The sequence below is a fragment of the Eleginops maclovinus genome, chromosome 20, assembly GCF_036324505.1.
Source record: "Eleginops maclovinus isolate JMC-PN-2008 ecotype Puerto Natales chromosome 20, JC_Emac_rtc_rv5, whole genome shotgun sequence".
Classification (NCBI taxonomy): Eukaryota; Metazoa; Chordata; class Actinopteri; order Perciformes; family Eleginopidae; genus Eleginops; species Eleginops maclovinus.
The window spans coordinates 1,842,396-1,855,656 of NC_086368.1; the positions used below are offsets into that span (position 1 = coordinate 1,842,396).

Here is a 13,261-nt window from a genome sequence, read left to right on the forward strand (position 1 = left end):
ACATACATGGTGCAAAAGATAAATAAAATAGTGAAACATATGTTATACCTTATGGTAACAGAAACATCTCAGTAGTGAAATAACTTTTATTGGTCAAACAGAAACATGTTTATGTGCATTCAAACAAAAATAGGCATGTGCATAAATTTGGGCACCCCTAAGAAATAATTCCATTAATATTTAGTATTGCCTCCTTTTGCTGCAATAACGGCCTGTAGACGCCTCCTGTAGCCACAGACAAGTCCCTTAAGCCTGGCAGGTGGTATTTTGGCCCATTCTTCCACACAAAACGTCTCCAGTTCAGTCAGGTTTCTTGGCCTCCGTGCATGGACAGCCTTCTTCAAATAAATCCATACATTTTCAATGATGTTAAGGTCTGGGGACTGGGATGGCCATTCCAGAACATTGTACCTGTGCTTCTGCATGAATTCCTTGGTGGATTTTGATCGGTGCTTAGGATCATTGTCCTGCTGAAAAATCCAACCCCGGCGTAGCTTCAACTTTGTGACTGACTCTAGAACATTCTTGTCAAGAATCTCCTGGTACTGTAAGGAATTCATGTGGCCCTCAACTTTAACAAGTTTTCCAGTACCTGTGCTAGCCACACAGCCCCATAACATGATAGATCCTCCACCAAATTTTACAGTGGGCAACAAGTTCTTTTCATTGAATGCAGTGTGTTTTTTTCGCCATGCATACCTGTTCATGTTATGACCAAATAACTCAATCTTGGTCTCATCTGACCACAGTATTTTGTTCCAAAATGCTTCTGGCTTGTCCAGATGTGCTTTTGCATACCTCATGCGACTCTTCTTGTGATTAACACTCAGGAAAGGCTTTTTGCACATCACCCTTCCAATGAGCTCTTCCTGGTGCAAAGTACGCTGGATTGTGGAACGGTGAACAACTACACCATCAGCAGCCAGATGTTGTTGTAGTTCTCTGGAGGTGGTCTGTGGCTTCTCTGTGACCATTTTCACCATCCTTCGCCTGTGCCTTTCCCCTATTTTTGTCGGCCTACCACATCTTTCCTTCACACGGACTGTTCCTGTGGCCTTCCATTTCACAACTACGTTTCTGACTGTGGAGACAGACAGTTTAAACCTGTCAGATAATTTTTTGTACCCTTCTCCTAATTTATAATGTTGGATTATCTTAGCTTTCAGGTCAGTGGAGAGTTGTTTTGAGGTCCCCATCTTGCCACTCCCTAAGAAAGAACCTAGGCCAGGCACAGCCAGCTATTACCTATGTTAAATAGCCTTTTTCATGATTGGTTCCACCTGTCTTTGTAATTGAAGGTCTAATGAGCTAATCAAAGCAATTTTGTGCAGCAACCTGTCAGCTATAAATCCGTACAGGTGTTGAAATGAATGCTATTTATAAGGGTGCCCAAACTTTTGCACATCCCATTTTTTGCATTTTATTTTATTATAATAAAACTATGTAATGCTACCCTAAGAATTTTGGTCTGGAAAACACTAAAACGTCTACATCTTTGTAGGAAAACAAATGTTGTTGCTGTGATCTTCTATTATAAAGGAAAAGCAAATTGTCATGAAATCTCAGAGGGGTGCCCAAACTTTTGCATACCACTGTAAAATGAACACTTGTAAATTACAGTATCGACAGAGCGCAGATGTGATTTAGTATTTTGCCATTTTCTTACTCATGCAGAGCCAACAGAAGTAAATAGAAATATGAAACAACCAAATATTGTTCGATGATTCATGCTAACATTACCTTCAAACCCAAGAGCGTTGCAGAAATGAAGGAACATTTAAAAAACACATCTTTATTCCTTAATGAATACTCCATAAACAACAGGATGGTGTAGGAGGGCCTTTTCTCTGGAAAGAGGCTGCCAGCAAAGCAGCCTCTTTCCTCTCAAAGCAAACCAAAACGCCTCTACTCGCATGAACAGATGGTGATGAATCCAGCAGCTCCGGATAAAGTTCAATGGGTGACCATCAAAACAGATGGGAATCAGACAGAGATGGACGCATCTTTATCCCAGACATTAATAGTGTTTGAGATTAACATATCGTAGCAGCATTGCAGATCAGACAGGATGCCAACCTGAATGTAGCTGTGATTCAGATTTGGACTTCAGATCAAATCTTTCAAATGATGTGAATCATATAAGATGGCTTTCACAATCCCCACCGCCACCCACCTTTACTACTGTGGTAGCTGTTCCACCAGAGTGCACACGGCAAAGGCAGCAACTATTCAGCACACATTTTTGTACCCTAAATCTTACAATATAGTCTGTTTGTCAGCTCATGGAATCTTATTGTCATTCCGCAAATGTACCCCAAAAATTTATGTTAGAAATTAATAGTACGGGTCCCCAACGCATGGAAACTTCTGAATGCTAACTTGCATATGTTGGCCAATTTTGGAGTGGTTTTGGGGGTTATTGAGGATGTTAAATCAATTGCTGACGTTTTCAGGATAAAAAAAAGGCAGTTTTAACCAGAAAAGGGCCATATCAGTAGTCCTGTTGGGCTCATTTTGATACATTTTTGGGAGTTCCAATATGGCCACTTTCTGGTTGAAACTACAATTTTTTATCCTAAATATGTCAGACATTGCTTCAACATCCTCAGTTTTATCCAAAACCACATCAACATTGGCCAAATCATTAAAAAAAAAACTGTTGTCTTCATATGCTAACTAATGCTAATTATGTATTTACTTATCGTTTATTTGGTAGGGACTGATACAATATACATTGACAGACTGAAAACAGCTATCCGATGCAAGTATCGTAGTGTTTATAGCGAATGCTAGTTTGCAACACTCGTCCCTAGAAGTGCTTTTATGGAACTAGGAAATTACAACAGTGAGGTAAAATAGAGTTAAACAGAATTCTGCAAGATACAATAATGCATACATTAAAAACGTTAAAACTGGACATGGGTACTAATTGTTGTTGGAATAACCAGGATTTGGTAGCTCAATTAATGCAACTTGTGCTATTTCTGCAATTTGCAAAACAAATGCTCATTCATTCAAGTTAGAATCCGGCAGTTTTCTATGTGCTTGGGACCTTTACTATACATTTCTATCATCAAACTTTGGGGTACTCAACATTTCCGGGTTCACTATGCTGGCAACTGGAGTAATATCCACAAAAGTCAAGTCAGCTTTATTGCCAACTCTTTAGTTTGTATGTACAGACAGAGAGATCAAAACACGGTTTCCCACAATTCCGAGGATTAAACAATACAAATACATATATATAAAAAATAAATAAATATATAGATGTGTATATATACATACATATTACACACCTGCACACCCACACACATATATATATATATATATATATATTTATACACACATACACATACATAATCAACATAGACATTGTGGCAACTAAAGCATGACTAACATTTGTCTGGCTTTTTTAAGCAAGGTGAATGACTTATGTATTTATAGCTACAAATGCAAACATCAGTCTCCACTGTCAGAGTCCCAATATACACAACCAACCAGAATGGTGTGAGATGTTGGGATTTCTGGGATTTCCACCAAACATACAGGAAACCTGGCAACGATAAAGTAGTTCATGTAGTTTGGGCAGGGTTGAAACCACCCTTCTAACAGCATCTTATCACACCTCAACGCGTCATTGATCAATGATTGGCTAGGCCGACATCTTTTGGCCCCTCCAATGACCCTCACTGGTCTCTGGTATGTGCTACGGGCCCCTGGAATTGTATTGTAGAAATACATGTAATTCTGTATGTCTAAGCCTATATTCCAGAGATGTTGAACCTAGTAGTTTCTGAAGCAAAGAAGAATAATGTGAAAACATGTACCAGCTCAGCAGAGGAAACACTGTCTCTTCCCCGTAAAAAAAATAAATGGACAAAGCTGCATAAGTGCAGAAGGTGAAAGTTTGATTATTTTCAGGAGTGATAAAGAATACTTACATTCCTGTTGTTGCAGAAGTACATTTTAAACCCACAATTAAGTGCAGGTGCCACGGAGGCTTCACCCAACTCAAGGAGAGCAATTTTCCTTCTAACTTGAAAATAATGGTTATTTCAGTAAGTACACTTAAACACCTCTAAAATCGTCATTTCACGTAATAACTCTGAGCAATTTAACTTTTTCTTCATTACTGGGGCCTTAAAGCAGTGGAAAAGTCTGTTTGTAATAACAAGCAGTAGGTAAAAGCCTGTCCTCAGAGATCCATTTGACATAACGGCACTCTGAGTGTAGAAATTATACCTGCCATGAGGCTGTCAAGGTTCCCCGACTGAGTGGTAGGTTAACAGTTCCCCTGCGGCAGATGTAAAACTTTTACATTTCATCAAACTCTGAATTAACAATTGAAAGAGATAATACAACCATTACCAAACAATGGGTTTAATAATGTCTATAAATTGCTTTAAAAACTCCAGCAGAGTGTTTCCTGACAAGAATGCTTTCTCCGGAAGTCCATGTGAACACCTGTGTGAGATGTATTAAACATGAGAGTCGCATGCAGCATCTGTCTTTTTCTAAACTGAATAATGAAGAGTTATCTTACCATAGAGAAAAAGAAAACTCCTCACACTGCTGAAGGCAAGGCTGTGAATGCGTAAATAAATAGCAGATCATTTTGTCCTCTTTTAGAAAAACATGTATTCCCCCACTTCACTGGGTTTCCATTTGAACGTTTAGTTCCTCATCGGCCCACACGCTCTGAACAGTACTGACCGTTATCCGGGCTCCTTGCGCTCCCCTGAACCCTGATCCCTGGGCCGTTACATCATTCGTTTTCTGTGAAGATTGAAATCTTCTGCTAATATTTGAACAAACTGAACTTTACCTTCACTCAAACCACAGCGCATACTGTTAGGATCCGTGTTAGTTTTCCCTGTTTTATTTTTGGCATGTCAAGATCTGTGTTTGTTTTCCCGTTTTATTTAGAAAGAATTCTTCACCCGTTATGTTTGCTATTACTTCCTGTCTGTGTTCCCTCCTGTTTGATTACCTGAGTGTGTTCACCTGCTGCCCCTGTGTTTGTCTTCCCTCCCCACATGTGTCTTGTTCTTTTGATTAGTCTGGTGTGCATCTGTTTTTTCTTTCAGTCAGGGTCAGAGAAGATGATGTTGGACTTTCTTGTTCTGAGGAATTCCTGTCATGCCTTGTTTCCCTTGTTTAGCCTGGCCTAGCTCTAAAAAATAAAAGATTCCACACTTGTGGTTTTGTTTGCTTGGCTTTAAACACATTCCCCATTTGTGCCTGTTCAGCAGATCTGTTGTGTTGAGCTGAAGACTTTATAGGGGAGCAATTAATGAGAATTGATTAAGTGGAAGTGTACCAATTAAACACTGATTTTCTTACAACTACTGAATCACATACTTATGTTCAGGAAAAAGAACATTTTTATGGAAAATACAGCCTTGCGTAGTCTAGCATTACATGCATTACTTCCCCTTTGAATAAATGAATAACTGTTTCACAATGCATTCTTACTGACGCAGATCAGGATAATTTAAAGCAGGCAAACAAATGATAGCTATAATTCCAAGAGAAATTGCTATTTTTGCTTTTAAATGAGCTGAAATGTTGCATTTACTCATACATGTTGGTGTCAGATATAAAGGAAATACAAATGAAAGCTTTAACAAACCTTCAGCCTTTGTTCTGTTCATAGAGCTTACAGGAAAGAGGGGGTTGCAGTATTTGTGAGTGTTTACCACAGATATTATTACGTTAAATGGTTATACTGATGATAAAAACACGGATGATGATGATTGGGTGAGCATGGCTGTGGTTCTGATGCTGGTGCTGAGGTCAGAATAAACCGTGCTGATGCTGGATGGTTCCACTGAAGTACAATAACAGAGTAACAGTGGTTATCATCTTACTCCTCATCAATGAGCAGTAATTGCACATGTTCGGCTCCTTGCATTCAACATGTTGCTGGCACTCCACATATACCAATACAATTAAGAGCTGACAAAATAGTGTGTAACACCGGGCTGCTTCTGAAGGGCTTCGTTCTGCCTCTTAGCTGAACAGCAATGTGATTAAAAGGAATAATATAGAGAAAGCAGCACTCTGAGGGTGGGTGGCCCCACATGTAACTGGAAATCTAAAACCAACGGGCAGATGTGTGGCATTAGAACCCAAACACAACGCAAAGAGAGAAGTTAGAGAGCAGATCCAACAGCTGCTCACTGTGGGGGTGGGGGGGCAAAGGATAACTGCAGAGGTGGAAGATGTACTCAGATCTTGTACTTGAGTAAAAGTAGAAGTACCAGAGTGTAGGAATACTCTGTTACAGTAAAGTCCTGCATTCAAAATGTTCATCAAGAGTACAAAAGTATTAGCATCAAAATCGACTTAAAGTACCAAAAGTAAAAGCAGTCATTTGAGGATCATACATACTGTATATTAAATTACTGGATTTCTTTTGCGATGCATTAATGTGTTCATTAAAGCTGCGGTAAAGGTGGAGCTATGTTTGGTTCTCTATATACACGTACTAATGATGAATCTCTTATTATTAATAATAATAATAATAATAATAACAATAATAATACATTTATTATATAAGCGCTTTTTCAGGTGCTCAAAGTCGCTTTACAAATACCCTAAATCAGGGGTGGCCATCCAGTCAGAGGTTAAGAGCCAATCATTTTACAAAGCCACATCATACAGACCGGCACACATTCCTAACCCTAACCCACATCTCTCTCTCCTTCTTTTTGCTCTCAGCCTTTCCGTGTGTTCACTTTGCCCCTCTCTATCCCTCACACATACAAAATGAAAATCTAAAAATGTACAATAATGGACACACACACACACTCCTACTGTATGTCACACACCATGATATTGACAGAAATTGACTTAAACCCTCTCCTACCAGTATTAAGACCAGAGGCCAGTTATTGTCAACCAGTAATGCAGTAGACACACAGTTCCATTGCGTTGACGCTCGGCGGTGGGCGTGTCTGGCGCTTGGGGTTAACGCGACCAACAACCAATCACTCCTCCTGTTTGTCTCCCTGTATGTACAGGGAATGGTCGTACAAGACCAGGTGATTCCCTCCCTTGTTATTTTCTCCTCCACTTTTTGGAAAACGACGAAAAGACCCGCGCTCTCGCTCTCCCAGCATATTTACATACACGCAGTTTGATTGGCTAGCGCTTGTACTGGCATATTTGCATACGCAGGATTTGATTGGCTGGCGCTACCGTCGACGCTTGAAAAGTTGAACTTTTCTCATCTTTCACCGCGAGCAACGGAGGACAAAAGGAAGCAACGGAACCACAATCCAGTTTGGCAAAGCTTGACTTCACACCATTCAAAGTGAACGGTAAGCGTCTCCGTTGAAGCTCCCAACGGAGCTCAAACTCTCAGTTCAAATAAAGTGAAAAGGGTTTTAACCTTACTATGCATGTTGCTTCTCTGAACTAAGTGGGACTTCTGGCATTCATTAACTTGGATAATCCTTTACAAATCTGGCTTGTATCCCATTGTGGCCACTCGAAGCAATTATTTTTCAGTCAGAACAGATCCATGCTTAGATTTCACGTTTTTCATATGAACTGAGGAGCTGCATGAGACTGGGCAAAGAGCCGCAGTTTGGCCACCCCTGCCCTAAATCGCACAGTTCTTGAGTAAATGATTACACCACTAGTTAACTACAGCTAATAAAATGATTGGAATTCAATGAGATCTGAACTGTTGTCCGAACTCAAATGACTCTTACAGGGCTCATTGTTTTATTTAAATAAATCACTGTATCACTCATATCTTGACTACCATAGAATAATTACGTGATGACAGGCAAACATTACAATAAGCCATTGCAGTACATAGACCATTGGACCATTGGATGTTTAAATATTCCCTGCAATTAAATAAGGAGATAACAGAAAAACGAACCACTCGATTTTAGCTGCTGCTTCAAACATCCGACAGTCTCAGAAGGAAATTTAGTTCAGAGTCAGTTCATGCCTTTGTCTTTAGTAGTCTTTACAGGTCTCTGTAAGAATACTTCAGACAACTGCAACCATGTCATCCAGAACACTGCTGCCCGAGTCCGGACTAGAACTGAATGACTAGAACACCTCATCCCACTTCTATGAGCTCTGCACCGGCTCCCAGTAACCCCCCCCAAAAAAATACTGTTAAAATAGAACTAACTTAATGAACTGAGGGGTCTTGAGCAGACCTTCTAATTCTAACTGCTGCTGAGTGCTGCCTGTACTGTATCCTCTAGAACCAGAATGCTGTTCTCAGTAAATCAGTGAACACCGGGTAACTCTACACAGGGGTTATGATGAGGTTATATCTTATTTGAAAAGTCACAATTTGCAAAAGCAACGTACACTTACATTCCTGTTGTTGCAGAAGTACATTTTATACCCTCATTAAGTGCAGGGGCCATGGAGGCTTTACCCAACTTAAGGAGGGCAATTTTCCTTTTTACTTGACGTTGAAGTATTTACAGGTGATCAGGAGACAGCCCTACCTGCTGTTACTAAGATACCGAGCTGCGTTAACCACAAAGTGCACACTGAGCTAAATAACAATCATGCACCCAAACTGCAAAGTGCACACAGACCTCTGTAACCACGGATACCTTCAAGTGCCACGGCTGTGTTTATATGCCAGAGTATCGGAACAATTTATGCTAAATCAGACGCCAATGCAGAACACAAATAGGCTCCCTAACATGATTATCACAGAGGAACGTTTGCATCTGCTCCAGTGTTCCCTCACTGAACGCTTTAGTGGCACACGGCTGAAGCGCTGCAGTTAACATCATCACCTCTAACAGCTTCTGGCACGCTTGTGATTCACACTGACTGCAGAAGTAATGACTTTCACAAGATTCATATAAGAACATGTTTGACAGATGTAGCTATACATATTATTATATACAGCTGAACACACACAAAGTAACCATGTCAGTACGCTGATCATATTCCTTTTACAATTGCTATCAGCCATATCATGATTACAGGGTTTTTATTTTGAAATGTATCTCCCTCCTATTGTCTTGTCTGGTCTTACTTCCTGTGTCTGATGGTCTGATTGTGTTCACCTGTTGCCCGCTGTTTCTCCTCTCCTCCCCAGCTGTGTCTTGTCTTGTGATTACCCTTCGCTGTTTTTAGTCTTGTCCCTTTGTGTTCCTGGTTCGTTCATCGTCACCTGCCTGTCCACGTCTCTGTGCCTGTTTCTTGTGTTCTTTCCGTTTGTTAGTTTTTCTTAGTTTGTTTTACGTTTCATTGTCTGGTCCCCCTTTTTGTAATCAGCTTTTTTGGAATAAAGCTCGCTTTGTGTTTCAACCTTGATACCTGCCTTCCCTGTCTTGGTACTGCATTTGTGTCCTATTTACCCCAACACTGTGACACATATTCCATTATTGTTTGTTGGAACCCAATGTGCCCAAATGCAGCATCTGTCCCATGGAGAGTCACTAACACACAACAGTAGTTCCAACAAATGCAACATTTCCTGTTTAATGCAGTTTGCTGAAAGTAAGGTAACTCTTTTAGAAAAGTATGGAGAGAAAAGCCAACGTTCCCTGCTGGGAGTCAAACCACGGACCCTGTGGCCACGTGGTAAAACCAGGGGCCCCTTTACCCTTATGTGGGCTTGTTGCTTGACTCAAACTCAGCTCAACTACAGATGAAAAAGACCTCGTCTTATCTGCTGTAACACACTGTGTCAGGGTGTTATCACTACAGCCAAGACACACACTGTTTCTTTGAACGTGAAACAACAATTATGAGCCATGACCTCCTTTTTAAAATGAGGTGGGGACCTGTATAAGCAACAACATTATGTACACAACATTAAAAATACTTGGGACCTTGACAGATTAACCTGCAGTATTTTAAGACGTAGATCACACACCCTTAGCATCAGTGAGAGGAAACATCTGAAACATTCCATAACAACATTAACAGGTTTTTTCTTTCACAGGGCTGCTGGGATTTTATATCCAGCAACTAAAACATACTAAAATAATCCTGTTTTTTATAGATGTACTGGATAGCCTTCCTGTACAGAAGCTCAGTGTTCGGTAAAGATGTGAAAACAACATCTAATGTTTGTTTTCTCCAAAATCAATGTGCTTACATGCCTTAAAAGCAAAATGGAAAGAAAATCAATCAAGCAGCAACATTTTATTAGTCCTGTATCAGGTAAAAACACTTACCTTCAACCTTGCTGGTTTCCCACGACCTTGTAGGTGGATAATTATAGAGAGACTGCAGGAAGCGGTGGAGAGAAGTGTTGCTCGAGCTGGGGGGGCAGAGGGAATAGAAAGTAACAAGACAAGTTTAATTAGTGTACGATACAGCGGACTAATACGAGCATTCTGTCAAGTTGTGATCAAACATATGGGGTCGTGAGATGGCATGTTCCGCTGAATGATTAGGGAAGAGACCGTTTGACAGCAGCGTTCTGCAGGAAGCTGCTTCACTATTGACAAAGAGACCCCCCCCGACATTGATCCCAGCAGGTATGTCACGCCTGTAGCTCTGCTAATGAGTTCAATCACCCACATGCACACAAGGGATTTGAACCTGCATGATACTGCCTGAGTGTCGGCGCTGTGCCTTAAAACTGTTTTATTGAGATAAAAAAAGATGGACTTATAAAGAGGTTGGGTGAGGGAGGAACATGGGACTGAAAGGAGTGAAAGAAAGAGTAGTGTAGAAATCTGTGTAAAGGTATTTAAGGTAATACATGTTCAATCTGGACAGTTGAGTGACAGCTTTAAAGACGGTTCAGTAAGCAAATGACATGTAAACTTTAAAACAAATGTTCTACAACGTTTCTTGTATCCTAGGTCTCAACATATTGAACAATCAACATGTGTACTACGTGAGTGAACAAGGAGGTTCTCATGTTGCAGGATCACACCTGTAGCGCAGAGGCAAGAGTGCATACATACATCAACCACACACACGTGCATTTTTTGTAGACACACAATTTGACACAATATACAGTTTTTGTAGGTTGCACACATGCACATGCATCTGGAGAGGTGCCAGTTGCCAGTTCACCTCCTGGGCCCGGCCGAGGTGCCCTTGAGCAAGGCACCTCTCCAGATGCATGTGGAGAGGTGCCTTGCTCAAGGGCACCTCGGCCGGGCCCAGGAGGTGAACTGTCACCCTCCAGCTACCAGTCCACACATATTGTTTGGTCCGATTGGGACGTGAACCGGTGACCCTTTGTTTCAAAACCAAAGTCCCTACAGATTGAGCCACTCTTTTGTGATTTAAAGGTTCCCATTATGCAAAATGCACTTCTTGCTGTCTTTTATACATACATATGTGTCCCCGGTGTGTAAGGAGACTCACAAGTGTCAGAAAATACAACCCTCTCTCTTTTTCTCTTACCCACATCTCTAAAAACGTGGGTACAAACGAGCTGATCCAGATTTGCTTCGGTTATGACGTCATAACTGAAATGTGGGCTGGCTTTACATTGAACTCCTGGCAAGGTCCCACCCACGTGACACGTCCCAACCTATCGTCCCTCATATACAGTCGCGAGCTGAATCCCCTCCACAGCACCTCTGTGTGTCTGTGTGTATGCAGCAGGACGTCTGCAGGAGGGACTTAGACTTGTTGTATATACACTGCCTGGCCAAAAAAAAGATCACACACTCTAATATTCACTGGACCGCATTTAGCTTTGATTACGGCTCACATTCGCTGTGGCATCGTTTCCACAAGCTTCTGCAAAGTCACTACATTTATTTCTGTCTGCATTAATTTTTCGCCAAGATCTTGTATTGATGACGGGAGAATCAGACCACTGCGCAAAGTCTTCTCCAACACATGCCCAAAGATTCTCTATCGGGTTCAGGTCTGGACTCTGTGGGGGCCAATCCATGTGTGAAAATGATGTCTCATGCTCCCTGAACCACTCTTTCACAATTTGAGCCCGATGGATCCTGCTATTGTCATCTTGAATCTGCAACAGATTAACGTCTTTTTCACGACCACAGGATATGTCTTTCGACAAGACTGTTTAATAAAAGAGAAGCTACTCACTGCATCAGTTAGGGTTAAATAACTGGTTGCCCGCTGAAAAATAATCACCCATGCAGTAATTATCCAATGGGAGGCTCTCACCTTTTTGCTAAGTTAAATCCAGGTGGTGACCTTCTTTTTGGCCGGGCAGTGTATAATACATATAATGTCAGTGTTCTAGTTCATTTAAAGCTACAGTCACAGAATCAGCACTTCAGGAACAGGGCTGAAATAGAGGGGGATGAGTCATGCTACAATGGGGGATCTGTTTGCTATTTTGAGAGAAACACTTCACAGACATGTTTTGTATAGATATGGACCTACAATATATTGTTCAAATATAGCAGAATAGGAGACCTATAACTTACATAAACAACAGTTAATATATAAGGATAGTAAAACCCATTCTGTGCAGATCTATAGCTGTGATTCCTTACAGAGCGATGTCAATCCATCGGTACATCTACAGTAATAATGTCATTTCCGAGTGGTAAGTAGATCTCCAGTGGTGAACTCAGTCCGACCAGAACACTCCTAACGCTAATTTCATGAAGAATGTTGAAGTGTTTTGAAAGCACATTTCTCTGACTTGGGTTAATATAACTAAATTGATGGCATACACAATCAAGATCTGGAAGTAGATGCTGGCCGCCAGTGGTCACTTCTGATTGGATCCACCATGTATTCTGCCAATCTAACTCCTTAGGGATCAAATTAAATAGTATCTGTAGTCTTTGGTCTTGTTACAACCAACAGCCCAACATATCCTGAGAAAATAAAATCAACTACTTGGTCACCATACATTGAGAATGTAAAAATATGATATGCTACACTGTTAAGATTATGTCTTAACTCCAGAAAACAACATATTTCTATTCCACACGCCTTTGTTTCTGTCTTTCTTCACTATATCTATTAAACATGAACAAACATAAATAATAAACAGCAGTGCTTGCCTAAATACCTTTATGTATACACCAAGGCGCTGCAAATGAAGTATTTATTCCCACCAACCCTAATGTTTCTTTAATTGACATTGCATCATGATGTTTTCAGTGTGTCAGGGTTCTGCATGCAGTGGGCCAGCCCCCTCAGCTCACCCTGGAATATGAGAGTGTTCCTCATATTGTGAACCAAGGTAGGCTGCATAAAAATAGCTGTGTGTACCTGGGTTCAGCAGGGAGACAGATCCAATATTCTCAGATTTACTTTAACGGACCAAAGTAAAGAGATAAGAGCTCAAAGGCAAATC

General features: G+C 40.8%; 1 protein-coding gene across 2 annotated transcripts in view; it reads right to left on the reverse strand.

Moving 5' to 3' along the window:
* fhit (fragile histidine triad diadenosine triphosphatase) overlaps nt 1-13,261 on the reverse strand; it is a 330,004-nt gene that overhangs the window by 283,827 nt on the left and 32,916 nt on the right. For both annotated transcript variants that reach the window (XM_063911524.1, XM_063911525.1), the window contains exon 3: nt 10,182-10,267. The gene's annotated coding sequence lies outside the window, so the exon portion shown is untranslated. The remainder of the gene's footprint in view (nt 1-10,181; nt 10,268-13,261) is intronic.